Source organism: Hippocampus guttulatus, chromosome 20 (genome assembly GCF_054856545.1).
Source record: "Hippocampus guttulatus isolate MCC_2025c chromosome 20, RoL_Hgut_1.0, whole genome shotgun sequence".
Lineage (NCBI taxonomy): Eukaryota > Metazoa > Chordata > Actinopteri > Syngnathiformes > Syngnathidae > Hippocampus > Hippocampus guttulatus.
The window spans coordinates 5,226,903-5,233,956 of NC_141280.1; positions in this window are offsets into that span (position 1 = coordinate 5,226,903).

Consider the following 7,054-nt stretch of genomic DNA (forward strand, 5'->3'; position numbering starts at 1 on the left):
AATAAAAAGAGTTCAATTTGGTGCTGTTGCAAGTCTAATTTGACCACGGTAAATGAATTTGGTATTGCATTATGTGCTTGACTAATTTCGGTCAATCATATCGAGCAAATTTTCCTCCAAAAATAAGTCAACAGTTGTACATATTGTACTCGTTGGAGTACTGCTAGAGGTTTGATAAGTCAACATTAAATAACTACAGCTGCAGAAAGTCCAAGAATTTCCACGTCCTCTTATTTCTTGCACACTAGAAATCTTCCCAATTTGCATTTAGTGTCTACGTTGCAATGTCCTTTTTTAGCCGCTAGGTAGAGACAAAATAACAAATGGTGTGCAAAACACTTTCCGCATGCTGTTGCCTTTCTGGGTGCGTAAATTGCAGTCATGTGGCTTAAAATAATGCAATTATTTTCGAGTTTTTGAATGTCACGTATTGATCTAGTGCCTGCCTAGCTTGTTTTCATCCACTTAATTGCTTCCTTTCTCACGCTCTGTTCTTGTAAATGAAATGTGCAGGTTGACTGCATGTCTTTTAATCTTCGTACTGTAAAGCATTTATATGTATACTGTATTGGTGTAAATGTAAAAATAGAGGAACGCCGCTTCATGTGTCTCTGCATACATGAATGTAGCAATGATCCCATCCCAGTTGTGAACCCCAGTCCTATTTTTTTTTTTGAAGGCCGCAGTTTGTTTGGCTACGCCCGCATCAAACTGTGAAAAGCGGATTTTATACTGGCAACCTAAAAATACAGAGGCCCTGTTTGTTGTCGTAGTCTCCAGTTTCAATGCTCCCCTGCTATGATCCGTGAAACCCAAACCTCTGATCTGCGGTGCTGGCCAAAAAGGGCCAAGATGCCCGCAAAAAAAAAGAAAAAATCGTTTTCACACACTAGGACAGTGGTACATAAACCACTGGATTTTAATCACAGTGGAACCTCTGAAAGAGTCAACAAGCCATATTTTGTCCGGATTCAAATACATTTTTTACAATTAACAGGTGAGACGTGTGCTCTGCTTTAGTTGCAATTTGGTACCATCAGACACTGTCCACAGTCATCAAACTGAATGAAATACTGAGTGACGCATACAACTGTCTTTTTGTAAGCACAGAGAAAATTACCTCGCTCCGTTTGCCAAGAAAGCAGTCTGAGATTCAAGACTTAAGCGCTCTTTCTTCTTTCTGTAGTTTTACCCTGTCACGGACATCTTGAGGTTCACGATGGAGCCTTTACATCACGTCTGTCATCGACATTGTGTCCTGAAACCCCTCTTTCCAGAAGGTCAGTACAAGTTTCTTTGAGACCCATCGAGTCCAATTCTATGCAACAGTGCATTGAAAAAAAAAAAAAAGGTTTGCGACAGTGAGATGATTGCCGAAAAGGATGTCATTTACACCGAGTAGTTTCCGGATGCATAGTTAATTTAATGTGGATGTCGTGCGAAATGATTCCGCGAACAGACGGAAATGTCGCTAGTAGGTTTTCGGTGGGGCGAGAGTCTTGTGGTGAAAGAAAATGGTGCTAAACGATTTGTGCGTTTGACTCTGTTTTACCCCTTAAAAGCATGAATTCCGACTTCCCTCTTGATGTTTATAAAAGTCACTTTAATAGTGAGGCCCGCTCAGTGACGTAAGGATTTCTGTAAACCCAAAGAAAGGCGGGGTATCGATTTAAAAAGCTCGGTAAGCTGAGCCCTCCTTGGAAGTTGGTCTGAGAAGGGGCCCCGGGTCCCTACCAGCCACCGCCGCCCGCTGGAGGCCTCGGCCACGTCAGGAAAAAGATTTACCTCTAATGGTCTCTGAATCTGTTGACGTCCCCGCCGCGCTCGCTCGCTCGCCTGCTTGCTTTTTCAGATGTAGCAATAAAGTCGGCCATGTTGGAGCGCCGCCACATCCCTGTGACGACCACAATCAAGCCCAGCGGCTTTTTATTTTCATATTGTCTAAAATCTCCAGGCCCCCCTCCTACGCCATAAATCCTTTATTTTGACTCGGGCCTCTTTTGTTTTTCTACAAATTTACGAGCGAAGGTGCTAAAAATCCGTGCGGCGTCAGCGTGTCCGCAAGTCATTTTTTCGCGCTGGACGTTATTGTGAAAGAGGAAGAAAAGTCAACTTAAATTTTGCGGTGTCCTCATGTGATTTGTGCCATAAAATGGCTCGTGTACCTTCCTGGTTCTAAACCATACAAATAAAACCTGTGATTGTCCCCTTGTGAGATTAATAAAATATAATTAAAGCAAGTGAAATATAAGGTAGAGACATAATGTCTCTAAGTCCAAGTTTGTTAGAGATCGGTTTAGTACAGTGGTATTTTGACTTATGAAAGCCCATACTTACAAGTGGTTAGAGTTACAGGAGGCCATTTTTTTTTTAAATAGTATTGTGAGCCAAATTCAAATTTACGATGGCGTTTCGGCTGTGCTGTCACTTACTGAAGTGAAAGAAATGCAATAAGGGTACGATTTGAAAACCTATTTGAGTGACATTGAAGGTAATTGATAGCAATCCCGAGCCCACCCAGCACCCTCCGTCCCTAAACACACGCATACACACCCTGTTTTGCCAATGTTTCACTAATGAGAGTTTTCCATTTTGTGCTTCTCTCTCTCTCACACACACACACGAGCATGCATACACATCTGGGCACAGCTGAACCTGTTGTAAAGACCTCATAAAGTCTCCACATCTGTTTATTGCAACCCCCCCCCCCCCCCCGCCGATTTGCCAACACAGACACCCACCCTCATGAACGTGCACCAATTTAAAAATCTTTTTTTTTTCTTTTTTTTTTTTTACGCACACATACACAAGTGTGCGTGCATTGCAATGATAATGCATTGCCAACACCTGAACCGTTTCAGGTCACAGGTGACGTGATGTTTTGGAAATGAATACATTCAACAAATTAAGAGCATATACTTGAGACAATTCTCCCCCCCATTTTAAGCTTTTTAGTATCACTACAGGCTGGATATATTTAATATTTGATATCATGGTACACCCCTAGAGCTTCACCAGAATGAGGGGCAGTTTCTAGTTTCTTTTGTAGACAGGTGCATATGTTGTGCATCGTTTACTTTGACAACCTTTTGGGCACGTGACCGCATTGTCCTCTTGCTTTTTCCTCGATAATTCCCCCCCCCCCCCCCCCACCACCTTTTTGCCACTCTTTTCATTCGTGGGCCTGCTCGGCTGTTCGGGCCTCCACTAAAACTTCAAAGGTGGTGTTTACTACTGTAACTGGAGCTAGTCTGCACCGCAGCTCGCACTAATGAGTGCACGGACCACATAGCGCACAAAGCAACACATGTTCCCCTCATGCAGGCAGGCGGCAACATTCCCGACCGACACCATCACCGCTGTGTCGGAGAGCCAAAGATCCATCACAGATTAACAACCTTTCAGCACCAGGCTTTGTTGTCTCCATCCTCTCCGTTGAAGATCTCGGCCTCCCGTGTTTACATCTTTTTGGGGTGTGGATGTGTGCCCATTCCATAGTGTTAACCCAAATTTCAAAACAAAGCTTTAACATGCATTGCGGTCAAGAAAATAGATTGGCACGTAGCAGTGTGTGTATAAATTCCTGATGTTTCAGGTATCTGGACTTTATCTATTTTCTGCTCACTACTCCCTACGTTTGAAAACGGTTATCTGCACTTTGTACTCCTCAGGTTGTCAAATTAGTTACTTTTTTTCAACCTGCATGATGCAATGTGAAACAATATATAAATGCAGTGAAGTGAGGATGACAGATAGATGCAGACTTAGTTTGATTGACTGACATGTTGGGGTCTTATAAGGCTGGAAAAAAACAGGAGAAAGTTTGAAATGGCTCGTCGGTGTCGGCACGGAACCTTCAGGCTGATGCTAGAAAGCAAACATGTCAGAAAAGGCCTACAAGAACATCTGAAATGTGATTTGCTGGGGATCGGAGGCACTAAAAATGGTGCCGGGCGTGGTCTGATTTCCACTTAACATGCGTTTGAATGCGATTGGTTAATTCTGAAGGGAGCCACCATCCCAGTTATCAGAGGGTGTGCATACTTGTGCAACCACATGATTTGAGTCGTTTATTACTTCCCTCCCCAAGATATTTGCGTTGTTCAAGTAATGTAAAATATATCCGATTTTTTTGATGAAAGTTTCGTTACAACGCAACGCTTGTATGGAACGCTCGTGTGGATTCAAGCCTTGAGGGAAGCCGATATTACCAGCGATAATCATAAATGGCATCCCTTCTATAACAAATTAGAATTTAATCATGTTTGCCGAGTCTTTCCGGGGGACTCGCGGTTTTGACCTTTCTCCGCGCCGTCTCCTCGGACGGCTGACATTCTTCCGTAAACACAAAAACAAACACGGCGAAGCCCAAGATTAAATATCTGGAATGGATTTATTTAGGCTCGGCCAAAATCTGCGTGTTATGCGACAGGCCTTGCTTCATTTATTCGTTGTTGTTATTCTTCACATAATTCGCCTTTTATGAGGGATTTGATCAACTCAAAGCCAAACCAAAATTTGGGTGTGGACTGACGTTTGTTAGTTATCAGTGTTTTTCATTTTCAGCCCTCAAAGCCAGTCTGATTTGGTATATATGAAATATGCTAGCAAATATATTTTAGTGAGACCCACCAAAATATTTGAAGAACCCATCTCCTAAAAGTCACAAAAAGTTTGCGATTTTGGTTTAAAGCAGCGATGTAACACTCCCGATTGTGATTTCCACGTTTCAACAAAATCGATGCACTAAAAATTGTATTAGTTTTATCGTATTAGTTGTCCCGTTGCCATTTAGTTTTCGTCACAAACTTCCCGAAGGCAGACTGGCTGGCCCAGAAATCCAAAACTTCGAGCGTTTATTATTACCCGCTTGTAGCCGACTTGCCTTGAGGGGAGAGTCCCCAGCAGTGACCCCTGGCCCTCGGCGCTCGAGGGGGTGGGAGGGGAGGGGGCCCTGCCACGCCGCGTTCCCGCTCTCCTCATCCGCCTCCTCCTTTCGCTCGGCGTTTGCGGTCCGCTCTGAAAAAAAATGTTGAAAGGAGAGCAAACCGTTTTCAAGGGAACAATATCCGAGTTCGTGTTCCGGGAAGGTTGCTGAGGCAATATTCTTTTATTGCGGCCCAGCGGCGAAGCAAACAACCCTTGTGGTTTTGTCCCGCCAAGAACCCATCCCAGCCCATCGAAGTGGACACTCCCCGGAAAGTTTGTTACCTGACCACTGTTCCAAGCTTTCAACCCTCTGCCCGCCTCCCTTCGGTGGGACTTCACCCGCTGCCTCCACCCGGGGCAGAGCACCTGCACCAGCTTGCTTGATGACCATCTGTCAGTCGAGCACAGAAGAACCTGTTCCAAGACACACACACAAAAAAAAGGGGCCTAGTGGACTGGGGTCAAAGTTTAAAGCGGCCCATTTCCTGTCCAGACTCACAAGGGCTTGGCACCCCCCTCCTCCCTATTTTTGCCCGTCCTGCTTTCGCCACGTTTGGAGCTGTTATCGTGGGATTGATGCTCAGAGCACGAACTGGTCCTAAAAGTCCACTTCGTGTGCCATCAGAAGGAAATTTTGCGACCGCTGACTCAAATTGCAAAATGAAAATACATTTCCGTGTTTTGATACTACTGTACTTTTATTTTATCTCACTGGTTAAATGAACAAACTATAATTGTCACTTGTAGTTGTTTTATTTATTTTTGGCTTTGTAGCGTAAAAGAAAACCAGCAAAGGATTTATAGTTGCAACACTCCAAATGGCTTTCCTAAATCGATCTTGTTACATTTAATTAACGACTAAACTGTCTGGCGGGTCGTTATGGTCCAAATTAGTTGATGTATGAGCAGAAAATACACGGTTTTAATAAGTCTTGGCTAAACATGCGCCGGTTGTGTGCGTGCAGGCATGTGCTGGCCATCAGGCACTTTGTACACCAACACTTTTTTTTTTTTTTTTCCCTCAAGCGCCCCTTGCAAGGTGCCGCCCGGCATCGCAGCCAGCCGAACGACTGCTATTTCTGCCCTGGGAGCCTCTGCGGTGCAGCGCTAATAGTCGTCAGTGCGCGGAGATTAATGCGAACTCTTATTGGCGTAATGATGGAGCGCGCGCGCCACGGTGGTTTCAGCCTCTAATTTGTGCGTGCTTGTGTGGAAAGAAACACATGATATTCATTGACAAGTTTTGCACGCATAGGTATGGGATCCAAAAATGGACCACTTCTCAAGTCAACGCGAGTATTAAAAAAAAAAAAAAAAAGAAAAAAGCAGGGCATCGTATTACAAAAATGCGATTCAAAAAAATGACCTGTCAATATTATGTATTTAATAAGGTGTATGATTTTTTTTTTTTTTGTGCAATCCGGTTTTCACTGTAAAACAAAAGTGCAAAGCGATGCCAAAAGTTTCCTTCTAGTCTTGAGAGGCAGTTCATCTTGAGGTTGCGGCTTGAACATCACAGAATCCGAGTCTGCTGCGGGAGGCTGAATAAATATGAACAAAAATTCGAAACACCCTAGCGACCGTGCGCGCGCGTGTGCGAGCGATGCCAACAAGGTCTCATGTGATGTGGAAGTGATTGACAGCCGAGCGGTCGCCAGGGCAGTTGTGGGAAGAGAAGGACCTCGCCGCTTTTCTGTCCCCGAGGGGAACTTGCGTGTTGGAAATCTAAACAAAATAATGAGGAACACTGTGATGTGCTTCCAGACGCTAAAATGTTCCACATTCCTGTTTCGACTGGTCACCTAGTAACAAGATAAAATGACCCCCTAAGCCATCCTAGTACCCCCCCCTCCCCTACCGAGGAGGATAATGGGAAATGTGTCAATACTTTTGCAATGATGATGTCGTTCTCTTCCTGGATGATACGACAAAGACAATTCGGTGCTAGCCTGAGTTGTTTGGAAATAGTGCTCGTGACATTTTTCACAACTCAATTAAATACACATTCAGCGGTAACTTTACAAAACCACCGTCTTATTTTTGGCCGCAGCCGAGGTCGGTATGGCCGCAGGGGGCGGGGGGGGAGCGCGGGCTCCCGGCCATCTGGCATTCAAGGTGTCTCCCA